This window comes from Anser cygnoides, chromosome 4 (assembly GCF_040182565.1).
Source record: "Anser cygnoides isolate HZ-2024a breed goose chromosome 4, Taihu_goose_T2T_genome, whole genome shotgun sequence".
Lineage (NCBI taxonomy): Eukaryota > Metazoa > Chordata > Aves > Anseriformes > Anatidae > Anser > Anser cygnoides.
Window position 1 is genome coordinate 51,597,150 of NC_089876.1, and position 20,434 is coordinate 51,617,583.

General features: G+C 37.7%; 1 protein-coding gene across 9 annotated transcripts in view; it reads right to left on the reverse strand.

Moving 5' to 3' along the window:
* The window catches only part of MARCHF1 (membrane associated ring-CH-type finger 1), a 299,519-nt gene that overhangs the window by 148,899 nt on the left and 130,186 nt on the right, over positions 1-20,434 (reverse strand). For 8 of the 9 annotated variants that reach the window (XM_066996116.1, XM_066996118.1, XM_066996129.1 and 5 more), the window contains one exon: positions 16,341-16,419. The exons of the other annotated variant lie outside the window; for it this stretch is intronic. The gene's annotated coding sequence lies outside the window, so the exon portion shown is untranslated. The remainder of the gene's footprint in view (positions 1-16,340; positions 16,420-20,434) is intronic. 9 annotated transcript variants of the gene reach the window in all.

Here is a 20,434-nt window from a genome sequence, read left to right on the forward strand (position 1 = left end):
TCTTAATGACATAACATGTAAAAGGTGTTTTAACTTAGCTCTCTACAGAAAGTGGTTAACAATCTTTATGACGAACATCAAAACACAGCAAGCAGTGGAATCCATCTGCTTAGTCTTAGGTTAAATGCTGCAAACTTGAATCCAGCAATCTTAAAGAGTAATGGTGTTACTCAACAAGATTGGACATAAGTTCTTGGCCAAGATTCAAAGCTGTCAGCCGACACAGAGGCACTATACAGAAAACCTCGAAAGTCTTCTAGACACGAGCATTAGAAAAAAGATGAAGTTCAGTAGTGCAAGGAACAAGGTCATGGCTCACATAGAACAGCAAAAGGAAGGCTGGTAGCAGCCTTTAGTACAGTTGGATAAGAAGGACCTGTGTATTTCCTAGTCAAAGGATAACTACAGAACGCTAATTACCATCAGCTGCAAAAGCATACACGTGGTGCCAGCATGCACCAAGCGGGCTATTTCCAATTCTTCTTAGTTTGGAACAAGTTACACCAGTAATTACCTCAAACATTAGTCTTTTCACTTCTCCCAGAGCTGACCGCCAGCATAAAGGATATGCTGAATTCAGACAGCGGGAAACTTCTCTAAAAAAACCTGCACAACAGGAAGTTATTTGCTAGCCCACCTGCTGCTGTTACTGGCTACATATAATTAAACAGTACAACCAAGGGTGGCTTTTTGGTGGTGGTGTTTTTGTCTGTCTGCTTTATGCACATTCAGGTGCCCAGTATTCTTGAGATTACAACATGAATCGTGCACTCTATCATTATTTGACAAAGAATGAAGACACATGCACAATTTGTGATCGAAAATAAAACCTCCCAGCCAGGTCCATCTGTGTGAATATCAGAAGTTTACTTTCAGATAACATCTTTCATGTTTGCTGAGCATTAGCTGCTTTGTGAACCTCAGGTGCTGGAATGCTCAAGGGACTTGAAAAAATACAAGATACTGATTAAAAATTCACATGAATATTCATTCAAAACACTTTTTATAATATATTTTTATCAACTTCCTACAGGTGCCTATTGCTTATTATACTGCATTTTTTCCTTTACTTTATCTCTCTGTCTTGTAGACTTAAAACACCGCCAATTCCCTCCTGTTCTCATTTACAGTGACCCCTTCGTCTTCCCCTCCTTCAGAAACGCATGGCTAGAGTTTTATCTCTGGCTAAATACTCGTATTCCAAGAACTACCATTTCTCTGTTGTTTATATATATATATATATATATATACACACACTATTCCATAACCAGCTTTTATTGAAAATGGTTCAATAAAAGAAATCTTCTATATTGAGGAAGTTTTTAGCCTTACATCCAGTCTGCATGTTGTTTGGCTTTGAACCTTCTCCTCATGCTTCAGAGGGAGGATGGTTGATTGCCAAGATGATAAAGATACCGTTAAATTAGAACAGCAAGGAGTTTGAAAAGATCTGTGGAGATTTACATTACAGAGGTGGCAAATTCCCTTTAAACTCAGTGGTGGTTTTGACCCACAAAATTTTCTAGCCTTATAATTTTAAGAAGACCATACGCAAGTGAGATGTATTATGCTTCTCCTTAATGCTATGAAACAGATTAAATGAACTCTAATACTGAGATTGATTTTACCTTAAATTGTGATTCAGGCATAGGATTAAATCATTTTGAAAACACAGACTTCACATTCTTGAAAAACTGTGTTTAATATTGAAATATTTCACAAATTTAAGACTAAAATCTGAGCCACTGTAAATGGGTACCAATCCTAAATTATTGCCACCTATCGTGCAATTTCTACTTAGAAGGAAGTAAATTCCGTTTTATTTGCTTACTTTGTTACCCAGTATCTCTTTACTTCTTTTGCTAACAAACTGAAACTGCTGTGAATTTAAATGCTGGTGTTTCATTATGTAAGAAAATTATTGATGTTTTTCAATTAAAAAGTAAGCCCACAAGGAACTGATGCCTGACTGATATATGAGGTCAGCAGCCTTGTTTGCCTGAGTAAACCGATATGTAAGTAAAGCAAAGAGAACTTCAATGTAAATGAGCCACCAGAGGGAGCTCATCCAGCCTTCTGAGTATAATAGACTATATTGACTTTGGCAAAAAGTTAATTAAACATTTTTTTCTAAGGGTTGCTGACTGAGTTCAAAAAAAAGCACATTCCCTGGCTGAAACTCTACATGCCTGAGAAGTCTAATGTAATCAGAAGACATTGCTTCTTTAACAAACATGGAATACATTTCTGATTAAATAAAGATAATTAAGTTTAGAAACACATGCTACAGCATTCTCCTACACATGCAAACATACACTAGCCTTTTCTTCTCTGTCCCTCTTTATCTTCTCCAGATAAAGAGAACTCCAAAGTATTTTAAAAGACAAGTCAAAAAACATGACATTTAGTTTCACCTAACGGATGTATACCAAAAGCTAAGCCAGATAACCAAACAAAGGGTACTTATTTCTAATCAAATTTAATTTATTGTTATGATGCTTACAAAATTCTGTAATTAGTTGTTACACTTAGATGGACACTGCCAGATTACATTTGAGTTGTCTATCACAATAGAGTTGTTTCAAATTTTAGGGGACTCAGATTCAGAAAATTCATTCCTCAAGCTTCTGTTCCAGTGGGTCTGATGGTCACCAAGAAACTTATCAACATTATGCAAAGAGATGTACTAAAGTAAGAGCTAGTCAGTTTTTTGCACGGTGCTCATTGATCAAGTAACCAAGAGTTTCGCCTGTTACTATCCCATGAACTCAGGGGTATAGTAGTGGTAATTTGGGTGTGGGCAGGAGGACAGAGGACAATAAAATTACTTCCTCAAGTAAAAGCACCTTTCAACATACGCAGTCAGACAAATCTCTGCAACTCTCTCTAGATATTTCTGCATATTATATACATTAAGTATACATAACTATCTCCAATTAGCATAACCCCACCACAGACTTAAATTACATATGTTTGCATACCCATTATCAGCTTCCTAAAAGAATAATTAAATCTCTCTTGCAATGTTTATCTGATGTCTACCTGGATGCTTTGCTTTCAAAGATGAGGTTAAACTTAATGTGCTATTACATTTATTTGTTCCTTCAAGATTCAATGAAAAACTGAACACTCCTCAATACCACGTGAAAGTAACTTTTTATTGTGAACTTCTGTGCAATGTGAGGATACTACAAAAACCACCAGTACTTAAGCACTGGGATAAAAGCCAACCTGAGAAGACCCATTCTTTAAGTTTCAGTAGGCACTTCAGAGTGGTGAGCTTCCCTGCCCAGCTGTTTTACCTTTGGTGAGCATGATTTTTCATCGCTTGCCCACGTAATCAACAACAAGCAGGACAAAAGTTACAGCTGCTGTGCAATACACGTTATGAAGTCAACCTTCCCACAAATATTTTTGAACTAAACAAGCATAACATCCCACTGAAAAACTGTGTTTTTAAGACAGTCAGAAGAGATCAATACAAACTTTAATTTAAAAAAAGATGGTCAGATTTGTCTGACCTCCTGCTTAAAAACAGCTATTGAAATTCATTCTCAGGATTGTAGTAAAGTAAGATTTACCAGCCTGCCCCCTCTTCCTTATGCTGTGAGCTAGCCAGTTTCTTCACATCACACACATCTTGATATTTTGTATTGTACTTACCATATTAGTAATTATCACATCAATTTTTTAAGAAGAACAGTTCTAAGATTCACTAGGAATTTAGGGTGTAAAATAACATTTTATAAAAACCTGTAAAGCCTCTGGTCGGGAAATAATCAGTAAATAGAAAAAGATAGCAGAAGATGAAATTCTTAAGACTGTTTTCTCTACATGGACGTTTTGTGCTCACTACAACGTAAAATCTGTCCCTGTTCAGAAGTCCGTGTAAGAAGACAGCATCCCTATATGGAAGCTTAAATTTCACAGTTCCTCAAAATTCAGCAGCAGAGTGACTTCCACACACCAGCAACGGCTCTTGCGCTATTTATACTCTGCAAAAGAATACCCCCAACCCCCTTTCACAGCTCAGCTTCATGAAAATAAGATTGTTTTCCAATAGCTCACTATCATAGTACCAGGGTTAAGCAGCCACCTGGAAACCTGACGAATTATGAGGCACATTGCATCATCACACTGCAGAGAATATTACCTTATTTTGTTGTAGGACTGTCAAGTACCTTATTCACTTGTTCATGCTCAAAACTAGGGAAATCCAACATCACTGAAATGAATAAAGGCTTTGGACAATATCACTATAAGACTATACTGTGTCAGTTTAATAGACATCAAATGAGAAACATGCTAATAACTGCGGTGTAAAAGATAAGGACTTGCAAACAATAAAACTTATAAGAGAGCATTTCTGAATTCTGCATGTAAAAGATCATGCTCTTTGGGTAAAACTTATTTAGTGCATAAAAATAGGATCCGTCTCTGGGTTTCCTCAAGATTTGAAATAAGTTAAAAGCCTTGCCCCACTGTATTTTGAAGACAATTTGGCACCAAATTCCTTGGAAAACCCACTCTGATGGCATTTGAAAACTGTAGCCTTTTTACTTAGTAATGGATTGAATCTATCCTTGGAAGATTTCCTCCTTGATTGAGTTTTCTTCAAATAGAATTAAGTTAAATGTTGGTCTTGCTGTAAGAAAGGCACATTAGATATCAAACATGATTCATGATAGCAATGAACCAGTTCAGTCAAAAAAACAGAAATCTAAGAAAGTGCTTTTGAAATGGAAACCAAACGTTTCCTAACGTCAGCAAAATCTCCATTTTTCAGCCAAACATTGGGGGTGGGAGGCAACACTATTAAATTCCTTCAGGAAAGGCTGCATGCATAACATTTCCATGTTTCCCAGAAAGATATGTCTCAAAGCACCTTGAACTAATCCTGTACTTTTAAATAGTCACAAAAACTAATTATGCACATCCTGTTCTGATTATCACTTTTTCTACTATCATCCATTGATAAACTTATAGATTTTAATACTTAAAGAATCATTTACCCCCCCCCCCAAAAAAAAAAATCATTTTCTTTAATAGCTTTTAGAATTTTATTCTAGTTAGCTCACCTCCTCCAATAACCCTCAGCTGTCTATCAAGGTATTTTATAGTCTAAATCTTATCCAACTGGCTTTTTCCAGCATAACCAGTAACCTTGAACCAAGTTAAATGAAAAAGCATAGCTCTCTTATCCCACTGAAATTCTCATCTCCAACAGAAAGCACAGTTAAAAAAGGTACTAAGGAAACCTGAAGTGACACAACAGACAATAAGACCTATAATAACAACACAGTTACATGCATTTACCAAAAATTCTAGAAACCCGATGTCTACAAGACACAAAGAATGAATGAAGCCGCTCTGTTCTCCACTATTACCCAGCTAGGAACGAAATCCTTTTCACAGCCTGGAGACGTTGCTATCCTAACTACTTAAAAAAGCAGAGCCACAGGATTGTGGCACCTCAGGCACAGCTATTAGTGGTGCCTAAGGCACAGCTATTAGTGGCACTGGGTCAAGACTTTCATTACATTCATGACGCAAAGATAAATTTTCCCTTTCTGCTACAGGCTGTGAAGTCCACCCCTGGATGCAACTAATTGCAGGTACAAATCTGTTTTTAGATCAAGTTCCACAGGCGCCTTACGGCTGCAATTCTGGGAACCATTTGCTTTAGAGAAGTGCTGAAATCCCCTGCTGTCCCCTAAGCATGAGTTCCTGGGGGTAAATGAGCAACAAAAAGCTGAGAAGGGTTCTCCTTTGAATTACACAGCCCAGTTTACTCAACAAACTTGCTAACCGTAGATGGCACACTTCTAAGTGTCTGGTTCCATAAGCTGCCTGTTCAATTATGGTTGTGATTTTTTCATTTAGCCAACATTCACTATTTTTTGCAAGTTTCCTTGCAAGCTGTTTTTTAAGAAACATTCTTTCAACTGGGACACACAGGATAAATGGAGAGAGGGAATAAGCTGGTATGTTCAAAAAAAAAAAAAAAGCTACAACTGTACAACCTTATTTTCAACCCATTTAGACAGGACACACTCCCCCAGGAAAAGACTATTTCTTTATATGCATGTCATATTTAGCAAATTAGAAACCTGGTCTTATTAAAATTAGACCTTTTAGGCAAATCAACATAAACAGACTTCTTTTTTTTCTTTTCAATGACAAAGGGAGAATAAATTCACTGACTTGAAAGGACCTTTATAGCCCCTTCCATCTCCCACTTCTTGCAATAATAACAATGCTCAACTTCTGTCTGCAAACACCAGTTATTTCTTCCATTCAGAGACCACAATTAATTGTGGGTGTTGGGGTATTTTTATTGCCACAACCAAGGCAGCCCATAGCTATGAATCACGTTAAAGTAAACAAACTGAGAGTATTATAGATACAACCTAATAGGATCAAATCAAAGCTTTGCATAATCAACAGAAGGGAGACTAGGGAGGATGAATGGGCAAAAATTATGCTAAAAACCCAAGTGAAACAGAAAGCCTGTCATGTATTGCTCTCTCCATTTTGTGAGGAAACTGTCACTGTTTTACAGAGACAGCTGTCACAAGGTCATAAATATTCACTGGGAACACTCCCAACCCATTAGGCTCACTTACACAGTCAGAATCTACACAACTTCCAGCCGTAGAAATAGAGACGAGAAGGACAGGCCATTTAATTGGGGGAGATGAATGAAGAGCAAAAAAGGAGTCAAGTAATGAATGATACAGAGGAAAAGTAGATGAACTCTGTCAGGACGGAAACTAGGAAAGGAAGGGCCTATTAAATGAAACTTTAAGGACAAAAAATCATAAACTGTAAAAGGATGGAATTCTCTTAAAGCACAACATCACAGCCAAGAATTCAGCGGCAGGTTGTAGGTCAGGCCACCGTGACATTATGAATCAACAGACAACTAGACATTTTGTTGGGAGAAGTGTTTCTAGGATACGTTGGCAAAATCCAAATTTAGGTCTTAGATAAGACTAGGGAGAGCTTATAAAATAATAATTTTTAATTATTACTGGTTGTGAATACATTTCTCTGGATGGTTTCACATCTGCCTGCTTCAAAGTTTTTACATGGCACCGTTCCAATTTATAATAATAATATATTACTACAGCTGTACTGAAATGTATATCTCGAATATGACAAAACTATTACTTGTGGTGACCCTATTAGAGCACATCTCTAAAAACTGCTTTATGTGGAGTGAAAAAAAAACCTGAAAATTAGAGAAATTTTCCAGAGAAAAAAAGAAAAGAATGACTTAATTCCTTTTAATCTGTTTCTCCCATTGTAACTCCGCTTCTGCATAAGTCTTCTCTGTTTTGGATATTCAGCTCCTTCTCAACAGAGACCATTTCTAGCTGGTTTGCAGGACAAACTCTGCAGATCCCTCCCATAACCTGCTTGACCAAGACTACCAGATTTTTACTCAAGGCATTTCTCATCTGTCCCCTCCCCTTGTCCCCCAGGATGTCACCTTTTTTTTCTTTTAATTCTGCAATTCTGTCTTCCGTTTTAAAAAACACAACAAACCTTAATGATATAAAGGATTTGTGACTGTAGGAAACTTCTACTTGAATTTAATCCTCTCTCACAAATACCAACAGTGGTAGAACCATCATTTCTCCTCTTTATTTTATTAATCTTTTCAAAAGCTGTCATGCAGCAATGCAACCACGACTTCACATTTGGCATTGATACAAAAAGTCAGGAAGGGCACAGGGATTTTTCTTCCCTTTAGCCCACCAAAAATAAACAGTATGAGTCCAGGGCTCCTCTGCCTGGGAGTCTTGGTAGGGTCTGTTTGTAGCAGATGACAATAGTTACCAGCCCAGTTCCTAACTAACCACAAAGCCCACTGGTGCTAGAACACAGACTGGCATCTCTGGCAGTTTCCCTGCCAAGTTCAGCTCCTTGGTTGCATTTGTACGTGTACAGGACCTGGCAAGGCCTGGGACTGCAGCACCAACAGCTGTGCTGTGCTAGGAATGGGAGGTGGTGATCTTGCACGAAACCTTGTTTTAAAGGTCTTCTACACACCTCTGGATAATATGTATATATGTGTGTACATATATATATATATACACACACACATACTGTGTACGCTGCTGGGCTAGTCGAGAAAAAAAAACAAGCTGCTGTTAACAGTTAATGCTCATAGTTAACAGAAAGCTGCAGACAGCAACACAGACCAGATTTTTCAGCTTATGTACTTTTAGATTACTGACTTCTTACAGTGATTGATCACAAAATAAAAACTTACACAGGAAACATTGTTATTGACACTGTCCTCTCATCAGTTTGACAGGCATTTCAGATTTCTTTTTTAGTTAGTTTGCTGCTTAAATAACCCTTCTGGTTGTAGTCTTGGTCACTTTGAAAGTATTACAAAGCAAGACCTGTATAAAAAGGTCTATATTAGAGTATGAGGAGTACAAAAGTCATGCAGAATCTAAAAATTCAAGCAACCTATGACGGATTACTGCACAGTTGAAAAGCAGTGCCCTTACAATGCATGTGCGCACACACACAAGATTAAAAAAAGCTTCCAGCCACATAGACCTGACGTGCATTGAGAACTAGTTATTTGTGAAGCAAAAGCACCTCTTAACATTACAATTCTGTTTTCTGTCTAGTAAATTCTTATGACTCACGCAGTGCAGCCTTGTTCTAAACAGACTACAACAACAAACTGCAATCAAAACAGTTACAGAATTATCAATTTGCCTCTCCCATTGAAGTTTAAGCCAAGAAATCATACTTTTTTTCAGGAAACTACAGAAGTGGCAGCAGAAATGGAGACTCTCTAGACCATTCTCGCATGAATCAGCCCATAACAACTGTGGTGGCTTCAGTCCATTACATTGACAAAACGCTTGTAATTATCCTCAGAGGCTTTGTGGAAGGCACGGGAAGCCACAGGCATTACAGCTCCCCAGACTGTATCAGTAAACTCTGGCAAGAGCGACCCTGCAGAAAGCCATTCCCCATGACTGTCGCCCTTAAATCTGCCTTCAGAGGAGGAAGGCGCAATGCTTTGTGCCACGTCAACACAAGGAAAGACATCCTAAGTCGCTTCTCAACCCGCACGAGGTTTCTCGGGAGTGCTCTGCTGCCGCTGGGCAAAACAAGCTGCTCTCAGCTCCACAGGTGAACATCCCAGGACAGGGACTCAGGAGGGGCTGCCGAGCCTCCTCTTTCCCCCTGACAGCACAACCCTTCCACGCTGCCCAAATTACTGATACAGGAGCTGAACCTTTTGGCTGCTGGGAGGCCGAAACACAAGTTTTTTGTCTCAAGGCAGCTACTATGAGCTGTAGATGTACAGCATAACAATACCCAATCTCAGATACTAGCGAAAGCATTGTTTAGATAAGAGCAGAAAAATAAATACAGAGCAACACGGCCATTGATGCTGAACAACCACAAAAGACGACTCGCAGAGCTATTACAGATTAACACTTCTCAGGTAAACAGGAGTCATTCCAAGAAAAGACAGTTTAATGGGGAAATAGGTTCAAAGATGATTTAATGTGTAAATGCTACCATTTCGGGTGGAACAAACATAGGAACTGAGGATGCTAGCAGGTAACCTGAGCAGTTTGGGGGAATTATACCGATGCTGTAGGTACAATACACCTTTTTATCAGTGTAAGGACAATTTTAACCAGTTAGCAGGAATGTAAGTAATGGGTGGCATATTGATCATGAATGAGTATGTGCTAACAGAACTGCACAAAACCTGACTTGTGAGGTCTAAGCACCTGCACGGCACATGGTGAAGCTGGCTGACCGGCAGAACCCGTGCTTTAACCACCTGCTGCTGCTGCAGTGCTGCAGAAATCAGGGAGCCTCTCAGATACAAACCTCAGCTGGAAGCTATGCGGGACTAATGTAATTTCCGTCTCTGCATTTGTGGCTCAGAAACTTAGCAAAGCTCCTTTCAGCTTTGCATTATTAACACCTGAGGGATGCTGCCTTCTCCTCCCCTCACCCCCACTTCCCCATATCTGGCATCCCCAATGATGTACCCCAGAAGCGAGTGCACGGATATACATTTGCCGGGTGCCAGACCTATTTAGCATCAGGAACAGCAACACTCGCCTCAAGAAGCTTGACTGATGTGTGGGAATGAACACACTATGGTTTATTACTATTCGAGCACATGTCTGAGTCCAGATACAACGAAAGCTTGACTTCGGTCCCCTTCACAACTCACGTGGCAGAACAGCGAAGCAGGAGAAAGCCACACGTATGGCGATCGTCGATTTGCAAGGCAGCTTGCAAAATTCTCCAGCTTTCCTTACCTCCAGAAACTAAAGCAGGCCTGGCTACTGGCTCATGAATGTTGTGTCCAAATCACTGGCACTGTTTCAGTAACTACGCGTGCATGCGGACACTGACTGAGATGTAGGAAATTTACTCCTCAAGCAAAACACTGACTGCTTACTGACCCAAGTAATAAAATATTCTGGTTTAGTTGCATTCATACTTTTTTCTTGTGTCATCAAATTTAATTTGTAAGACATTTTTTCTTGACCATTGCTTTCATTACTCCTGGTAGAAATTTGGTATCAAGCATTATAAAAGACACAAAAGTTTCTCAAAGCCTGTCCCGTTATTTCACCCTCAGCAAATCATAGCTGTGTCTGTCTGATTTTAACAAGGCATGAAATTATACCTCAGCAGAATAAATTAACAAGCAACACCATGAACAGGTGTTGTATTTCTTAGTGTCATCAGTTCAGATAGATCAATTTATATTCCTCAGTACATGCTTTATTTAAAGAAAAAAAAACTACATAATAAGTAATGAAGCAAAGGATGAAAGACCTTTGCGATAATTTTATTCTTCTTATTCTTGCAAGATACCTTTGTACAAGTTTATGATCAGGAAGATGCTTACAGTATGCAAAAATGCTAAAATTAAAACTTGCATTCCCCTGAATATATTCACAGAAGTTGACACAAAAGCATAAGCCAGGTAGCATATAAGATTAAAGTTCAAGTCTAAGTTTAGTTCAGAAAGACAAAAGAGAGACACAGGGAGAGCAGTGAAAGACTCATCTCCAGTGACCACTGAAACCTTAATTAGAGCTGTGCAAAACACTCCTTGGAAATTAATGTGCTCTTAGGGTCTCACAATCTTCTACAATAATAAAATCAACTCTGCTCTTCACCAGTATCACATACAGTTTAAATTCTTACTATTGATTTTGGTAGCATACTTTGGGCTTTTCATCTGGGTTAGTTTCATCTTCTGTAGGAAGATCTCTCATCAGGATCTCCAAAAAAGTGACCCAATCCTGTATTCTCAGTGGAAAACAAGAAAAGGTATTTCAAACTTTTTTTCCCAGGGTATGAGAAGAGTAGTGGGAAAAGCCAAGAGCTGCAGAGATCCAGCACGGGAAGTATTTAGAGAAAATGAGGAACTCTTGTCATCGTGCATCAGCAAAGGTGCCTTTCATAGAGAGGAACAATTCACATTGTTGTCTGCGTAAACAGGACTTTTCTGCTCTTACTTCTGTCAAAATGAATGGCTTCTATAAACATATAGAAGTATACTTTGTGCTACTATTTATTTTACATGGAGTTTATTAAGATAGCAAAGGATTTGGTATTTTACAAGCACAGGACAGGAGTGTCAACGGTCACTAGCTAAATATAGAACAACCCAGCTGCGGGGTGAAAAAGGGTAGAAAAAGATTTCTGTTTTCTTATTTGTTCACCAGCTAACATTAATAGAAATTAAATATGCCAATTCCCTTTGAAAGAAAAATGTGATAACTACTAAATTGATCAAAATGAAATAATTGCCACCATGACCTACACATCTCAGTACGTTATATAGTTACTTGTGTGTATATCATGAAAGGCAGTTTTACAATACTGATCAATGTATTTGTAAGACTACCAGATATAAGAAATGTGTAGCAAATACTTTGATCAATATCTGAATTAGCAGCGTTGAATTATTCTAGCAGAAAGACTTGAGACAAAGAACTTGGAGCTCTCTCATGTTTTAAAATGTTCCATTTCTCTCTTTCAGCAACCCGCACTCAGAACATATAACCATACCCATATTCTTCCTCACATGCTATTTGTTCTCTGTTTATACCAATATGACGGTCAGATACATGAGTTATAAAATCAGCTGCAGCCTTGAGTACAAAGCTACACACATGTTGCTTTGAGACGTGCCCATGTGATATTGTCCCTGGTTTCTTTAACAGGAAGAGAACAGATTTAGCACTGAATACAGAGATGTATAGGATGTGAAATTAGCCAGTACAGCCATCTGTGAAAATACAGAGTGCTGCCATAGCTTCATTAACTTATTGACAACCAATTCAAAAGATAATTCAAAGAAAACAGAACCAGAATTGCTTATCTACAGCTCTCCAAGTAAGATCTAATTGATTAAATAAGGTATGTTATTCCTTCTGGCCTGCCTATAGTACCAGTCAGAAGTTATTCCACATAGAAAATACCTCATTACTTCTTCTATTAGGCCCTTATTAGATCAACAGTCAATCTCTAGAACCTTTTCTCCTCTTATTCTCAGTCTTTCTCTTTGACGTGTGCTGTCAAAGTGGGCAGACAATGAAAACAGTATGTCCAACACTTAAAAAAAAAAAATCTGTATTGACTGATGTCTATCCTACAGAACTGCTAGTATGTTTATCTAATCATCTTGCAAGCTTATTCCTGCTCAGGTTATCCAGTAAGAATTATTTGCAGAAATTCTCAACAATATCCTTAGCATTTTCAAACACCTACGGTCTAAATTGCACAAACAGACAATTAAGAAATTAAGTTCCTGACAGCACTTCCATACAAATAGACTAGAGGAAAAGCACATCCTCCCCTCTGTAATGCCACCACATACAATCCAGATGCACAAAACAGTACTTCAGTGTCCTGGCAAAGTGATGGAGTGGAGCCTTTGCTCATTCTTGCCAGAACACCCGACAGCACAAGCACTACAAGCTCCAATTAGAGATGGATGAATGTCCACTAGTGGTAAGGACGAGTGACAATTATATTTCTGGAAGAGCAGGTTTCAGAAAAACAAGCTGTAACAGCACTTCCTATGAAACGCAGTTCTTTAGCCCATGTGAATAAGAAGCAGATGTTTTTTTGGCATCCTTAGTTGCACTGCAACCCACCTCAATTCTCAAATCCCTGGTCTCCAACGCAACCTGCTATACCACACAAGAATGATACCGCATGAAGGATTTTTACACCAAGTGCACAAGCATCTTCAGCACTCCTGAAAAAGTGAAGTTACACCTAGATGAGAATGCTCTGTACAGTCGCAAAAATTATGACAATGGAGGTTAGGACTACAGTACCTTTGTTGTCATTTATTAATGCCCAGACTCCATTAATATCTGGCGTATGAGAACATTCGCTCTTAATACTCACCAGAAAGAGGTTCACTGGCATTTAGGGGGAGTAAATATGGGATCAGTTCTTAGGCAAGGGATGGAAATATGCCTTCATGCTTGCATATTGCCAGGTCTCTATCCAGACTTCAGAACCATCTACAACTATATTGTAATAGAGAACTAGTATTTGAAATGAAAAAAAAATAATAATAATTGTTGCAATTCTGATTACTCAGCAGCCAGATTCAGTTTTCATTTCTGTGGCGGGCACCTGAAATCATAAAAGCTGGGATTCGTGTCTCCTAACTTTAACCAGCTGCAATTTCAGCATGCAACTCAAGGCAGACTACTTTAAAAGTGGGGCTGCAGGCAAGTTACCCTCAGTACAAAACCTAAAGCACGAATAAGATAGCTGATAGCTGCACAGGCAAAGCAAAACTAAGAAAAGCATTATGTGGAGGACTTTGCTCCGCTAATAAAACAGCATACAAATCCAACCAGTAGTTCATATCTAGCATCTCTTTTCATGGCACTGACTGGAAAGTAGTAGAACAGACTCACATTTAATATACTGTAATGAACAATAATGCACTACTAGAGGAAAAGGTCATTTCTACATCTAATAGCTTCCAACAACTAGCTTGTAAAATAAAAAATCCATATAAAAAGAACTGAAATGCATTTACATTTCCCATTAATACTGAATTGTTAAATAATACATCAGTAAGTTGTCAGTAAGTTGTTGTTTTTTAATATTTAGATCTATATCTCATATTTTCACATCCAAAAACATAGAAGATTTTAACAATATTGTATGTTTCATGTTCTATCATATGCTTTTGCAAACATTTTATACCAGAAAAAAAAAGATGTATTTTCTGCTATTTTCACACACAGTCAGATCTGTTTAAATTAGATGGGAATTTGGCTATTTCCAAGAGTCAAAAACATGCTCTTGTTGTCTGGAAGGCTACACGTGTACCTTACAGTGCTCAACATGTAATACAGCTCTCAGCTTTACCATTGTATCCATGAAATGACTACTCTCCATGTTCTCCCCTAAGACTTTTCCAAGCCCATTTCTGTATTTTGTCCCATTGCCTAACCTTCAATGAATACATACCTAAGTGTACCTCATATATATATATATATATACATACACACACACACATTTGAAATACGTGCATTTCTCAGGCAGACAAAGGGATGAAGAGAGAAATTAAAAAGAGATGATAGAGTTCAAATAAGTTAGCCAATTCTAACTTCATCTCACATCTTTTCAGTTTGTTTCTAATGCTACTGTTAAGATGCTGGAAATCCACTTGCCCAAAGCATACTAGGTAATTAAATCTAGCAAATAATACCAAAAATTTGACAAATTCAGATATTAAGGCAGCATTATCAGAGCAGCAGTTTCCCTTCTCTCTTCCTTAACTAATCACAGAAGTCTTGAAATGTCCTGGAATACCCTCTCCAGATTCTTTGATAAAATGGAAGGAAACGCTTCAATGTTAATACACTTAGGATAACAGAGAAGTAATAGAATGAAGACAATAATGTCCAATTTTTACTTTACAACACAAAAAGCAGAACTCAGATTCGAATTTCTAATAGATATTCTTGTATCTGCACTTAATTTGTGGTTGTTTCAGCAGTTAGAATAGTAAAGAAACACTAAGACAATGAATTACTTTTTCAAGAAAACTAGAAATAAACCAAAACACTTTCTGATGCCTCATAAAGAGCTTGAATTGTGGAAGATTAGCATTTGCAAGTTTTAATTTAGTTGCAGGTTGTTGCAAATTCCCTACACAATGCCCAGAAATAGGCATTGCTACTTCTTTCAGAGTGCCAGATACAAAAAAAAAAAAAAAAAAAAAAAGAATAGTTATTTTTAAAGTATTAACAGGCATTGCCAACTTTGAAACACTAACCATTGATACTGTCCCTTCTAGAGTTTTCAAGAACTTGCTAATTAGATCATGCTTTCTTAAATTATAATAATTATACAATGACGAAAATTAATATACTGGTTCAACTCCAGCTTGCAAACTTTTCCTGTAAACTCCCTATTTCTTTCAATATATATATTTTAGACCTATTTATGTATAATGCCTATGTATGAACCATTACAATTCCCCATCACATAGTTTATTTTCAAATAATAAATCTTGACTGGGACAAACAGCTTTTGAATTCTGTTCTCAGCTCTGCCAGACACATGAATCTGCAAAAACCAATAGTCACTCTGATGCTTTTGTTTCTTTGTGCAAAATGGAGCTTCTAACATTTCCCTTGCAGTAGTGACCTGAGGGCAAGTTCATCTCTCTCTCTCACTTAAATATTTTGACGTAGACACCCAGACTCAAGATGAAAACAGAAGTTTAAATTCTTAAGTGGAGCTTGTTAAGCCATGTACAGAAAATTAAATGCCTTCTCTACAGCTTAAAGAAAAGACTTTGCTACAAATAGCAAGACTGTAAATGGTACTATCATATCATTTAATAACTGTGGGAAAAGATAATCATTCTGTAACAGGTCTGAGTCACAGCAGGCATCTGCATGCGCAATCTTGGCTAAATAATTTTTGAATGGAAAAGTTTCATACTCTCATACAAATTTAGTCATTTTCTACCTTTCGTTCAGAGTTTCTGAAAAATAAGCTATTGCAGTTTAGCATGCACCAAACTGCATGTGTAACCTGTAATGATACAACATAAAAAAAACTTAATCATTAGATTCAAATAATTAAGAGAAAAATATCTGCTCTTCACTGAAATACACTAAATTAAATAAGGGCAGGAATTCAACATAAGGCTTTTGGCAGGGTTTTTTTCCCATTCAAGCTGCAAGTCAAAATACTAAAATCAATCTTTTTTTCCAGTAATGTGAATATAACTTAGCATTTAACAACAGAAAATAAAAACTTACACGCAAAGCAATCTTTTAGTAAATTTCTGCTATGACAGAGCTTCACATGTCCCTTCACATTACTTCCTGGGTTCATTTCCTGGAACAAACAGAAACAAGACACATGTGAAACTAGCCATATCATGCTGAAATGTCATATATGTATACACGATAGCCTTAAATCATGCGATGAAATAAACTTTGAAAAATATTTTAATCCCGGTGTCTTTCAGGTGGTACAAATCTAACATAATGCTTCTGGACTTGAAAGGTAGTTTTAATTAATGTTTGCCAACTCCTATGCCTGATACTGACTTCCATCCATCTTTCTGCAGACTCTCAAATTGATCTGAGATTAATTTTTGATCTCCCTGAGCACAAGAAAACCATACATGATTTTCCATTTGCTAGCCATGCTAGTGGAAAAGGCCTTTTTGCAGCCTCTTACATATAGGTGCAAGTAATTGCAAAACACTAATCAAATATAAAATTCAATAAAACAAAAAGACCAAAATACGTAATTTGTTCACTAATAATGTTTTTACAGATATTTGCTTGCTAAACAAAAAATAAAATATATAGTACAGAGCTGTCAACTCCAAAGGACCTATTGAGCTTGTCCAACACCCTGACAATTAGCTGACCATGAGCCAGCAACGTGCCCTTACAGCAAAGAAGGCTCCCAGCAACCTGGGCTCCATTACAGAGTGTCACCAACGTGTTGAAGGAAGTGACCATTCCTCTCTGCTCTGCACTGGTGAGGCAAAATGCCAGGCCCAATCCCAGGCTCCACAGTACGAGAGACATGCATACAGGAATAAAAGGGCATGAAGGTGATTAAGGGACTGCGACATCTTCTCTGTGAGGAGAGGCTGATAGAAACGAGGGCCTTGAGCTTGAAGAGAAGGCTCAGAGTGATCTTATCAATGTGTATAAACATCTGAAGGGGCGCAGAGTAAGGAAGGCAGAACTACACTCTTCCCAGTGGTATCCACTAAAAGGACAAAAGAACACAGGACCAGAGTAAAATACAGGAAGTCTTGTTTAAACATATAATTTCATTTTTTTTCCCTTTTACTCTGAGTGTGGTCAAAAACTTGAAAAGGTTGCCCAGGCTATTTAGAGTGTCCATCCTTGGAGATATTCAAAACCCAACTGGACAGAGTCCTAGACAACGTGCTCAAGATGACCCTGCGCTGAGCAGGGTGTTGCACTATCTCAATAGGTCCTTTCCAGCCTCAACAATTCTGTGATTCTGTAAAAGTGCTTTATTTAACTGGTCCCTGGTTAGAATAAATTGAAAATAGGTTATAATTAATCACCCATGAAATGTCTTTTCTGAGGTGCATGAAAAAAAAAGGCCAATCTCACTGTGCTTTACCTAGTGTAAAAGGCGTACAAAGGTTATAGCTGAAAGCTAACAACACACAGTACTCCTGACATTCTGATCCATTTAATTGTAGAACAGAGGCTATAAAACCTTCCCCAGTAATTCCTGCCTCAAACTTTCCTTGTTTTCCATAACTACCTTAAACCAGTAGAAAATACACAAATATATATATTCTGGAAGATATTCACATGTGATATTTAAAGTGGATTACCAACAAACACATCAAATATATTTTGTTTCATAATGAAAGAATATACCTAAAAACAAACACACATTACTCTCAAAAGAATTCTTTAACAGTGCTCTAGAACTGTCAAACAACCGACTGGTGTTCAGTAGTATGGTATTTCCTGGTATTTCATACTAAATGAAAAGACTGATAGTTACAGGGGCAGTCACAGGTTTAGGATTGCATGAACCAAAGAACTGGTTCAATATATGTGCAGAAAACAACCCATGGAGTAAGCTTTGTAACTCAACAAGATTAGAAGCACAGATATGCTGTAGGTTAAAAGTCTGAAGATTTATTTTTGTTTTTACTGATAATGTATTACTTCGGGGAAAAATCCTTTAGCAGTGTCAGTCATACATCTTCATGAGAGCAGATTTTCTTATTTTTTCAAAAAAAAATTACAAGTTTGCTTTTCAGTTTTTGAAAAGATATGACTACGAAATATATTTCAAATTCTCGATCTTCCTAGAGAAAAATTCAACAGCATATGCCTATTTTATTCATTGCCAGAGAGAACAAAGGATATGCGTTAAAGAAGCATACAGTACATTTCTATACGTACCCACTCTTACAAAGGCAGGTTGCGTGTACACCACCACATGGGTATCTTTTGTGTTCGTGTTGCTTAGGAAACCAACACTGTGCCAAACCACTACAAATGTATTCGAGTTCTTAAACAGGGTGGGTATTATTTATTTTTTTAAACACAGAAATAAAGCTAGCATATAAAGCTACAGAAGAGCTCTCAATAGCCAAGAGCATGTTAAGCCAACACAATTACAATACCCGAAATACAAAGTTTTTCCACTCTATGGTGTTTGCGTACTTGGCTCGTCCGAAAGGCAGTAGGTTACAACATAAAGTTAGGACATGACTGGTTTTGCATATGACAGAAGATGGGGCAGATAAACTCTGAAATTTTCTTTGGCTTGTTAAAAAGTCAAAAATTTTAAGAAACCTTCGCTACTGATCTATTCACAATGGACAGCTGTTTAAATTGAATTGCACAAGATAAAATACCATGAAGATATACTATCCCATTTAATAAAAACAGAACAAGTTTGCCGTGAAGAGCTGTGTTTTGAAAGTTGTTAGCAGTGTACCTGTTAAAGAAGGACGACTCAAGGAATTATGTTCCATAGACTTGAGTTCATGTTTTCCTGCTGTTTCACAGAACATTACACAAGCTCTATTCAATACCTGTATCTGTTTTATCTATCCTGGTCCATCTGCTCCGCAAATGTTCTTGCAAAGCAGTTTCCCATAGCAACATCAAATATCACATAGACCCAGTCTTCTCTTGAAGCACTTTAACTGATCCACTTCTGAATTTCAAGCAGCACCTCTTTTTTCCTGCAGTACTTAAGTAAATAATAAATAAATGGAGTATTTCATCAAACAGAAAACACACATGAATGGAAGTCATACCCATGAGTATAACCCCGGAAAAGCCCACAGTGACTGCCTACTTTGAGACAACTTCAGTTAGACCACCTACAAACCATTAATAACCCATTTTTTTTCATCCTCTTGTTTACAATGATCAAAGAAACCAAAATAAGAGGAAAAATTCTCAATACATTGTCACGCAAAATAAAAAAATAATAGTAACAGCAATTTCCTAAAAATACCGTACATTTCACCTGAGAATCTATCTTGAGAATCCCTGCTGCACTTTTAAGAAGTAGTAAGCATACATAAGATTGACTTTTAAGTGAAGATCTTCTGAAAAACTCTCTTAAAATAAGCACTCAAGAAGTCAGTAAATATCATAAATTAATTTTGAGCACACTGGTTCTGTGAATTCTGGTGAATCTGTAACAGAGCTGTTGTGCAAACTATAAATTAAGGAGTTCAGCAGGCCAGTTTTCCTAATTCCTAATATCTGCATTTTAGATTTGTCTACCCAAAACCACCAGAAGCAGCTAGGAAAAGGCCCTATGGTGAGTGAAAAGGTAATCAAACTTTCTGGGTCACTTCCGTACCACCACATCGTATTTCATAACTTTGAGCTACTTTAACAATATACTACCTATTTATGTACTCTCAGAACCAAAATAAACGACAAGATGAACTTCTCAATATTCTTCTACCACCATCACCTCCGTTCACCTATACATTTGCTTGGTTTATTCTTGGTCTTCCCCATCCATTCTCTTTTGCTCATCATGGAATTTGGCCCCAACAGACTTTGTCTAGATCTCTGGTCTGCACGATGAAGTTCTTCTGTACAGCAGTTCTGACGCTCTTACACAGAAAGGCTTCTCTGCATGCCTTCAACATGAATAACACTCATGGCTACATAGCAAATCTGGCATTTTGAGAGAGCACGGAGGAGATCCACAAGAGGAGGACGACGCAGCTGTCTGCTGCACATGCATGAAGTCCAGTTCACTTTACACACACCTGCAAGCATTTCTGGACAGAAAAACCCAACAAACAAATACAAAAGCTCTCTGCCTGCAGATAAGGGCACCACATGAAATCTCTCTC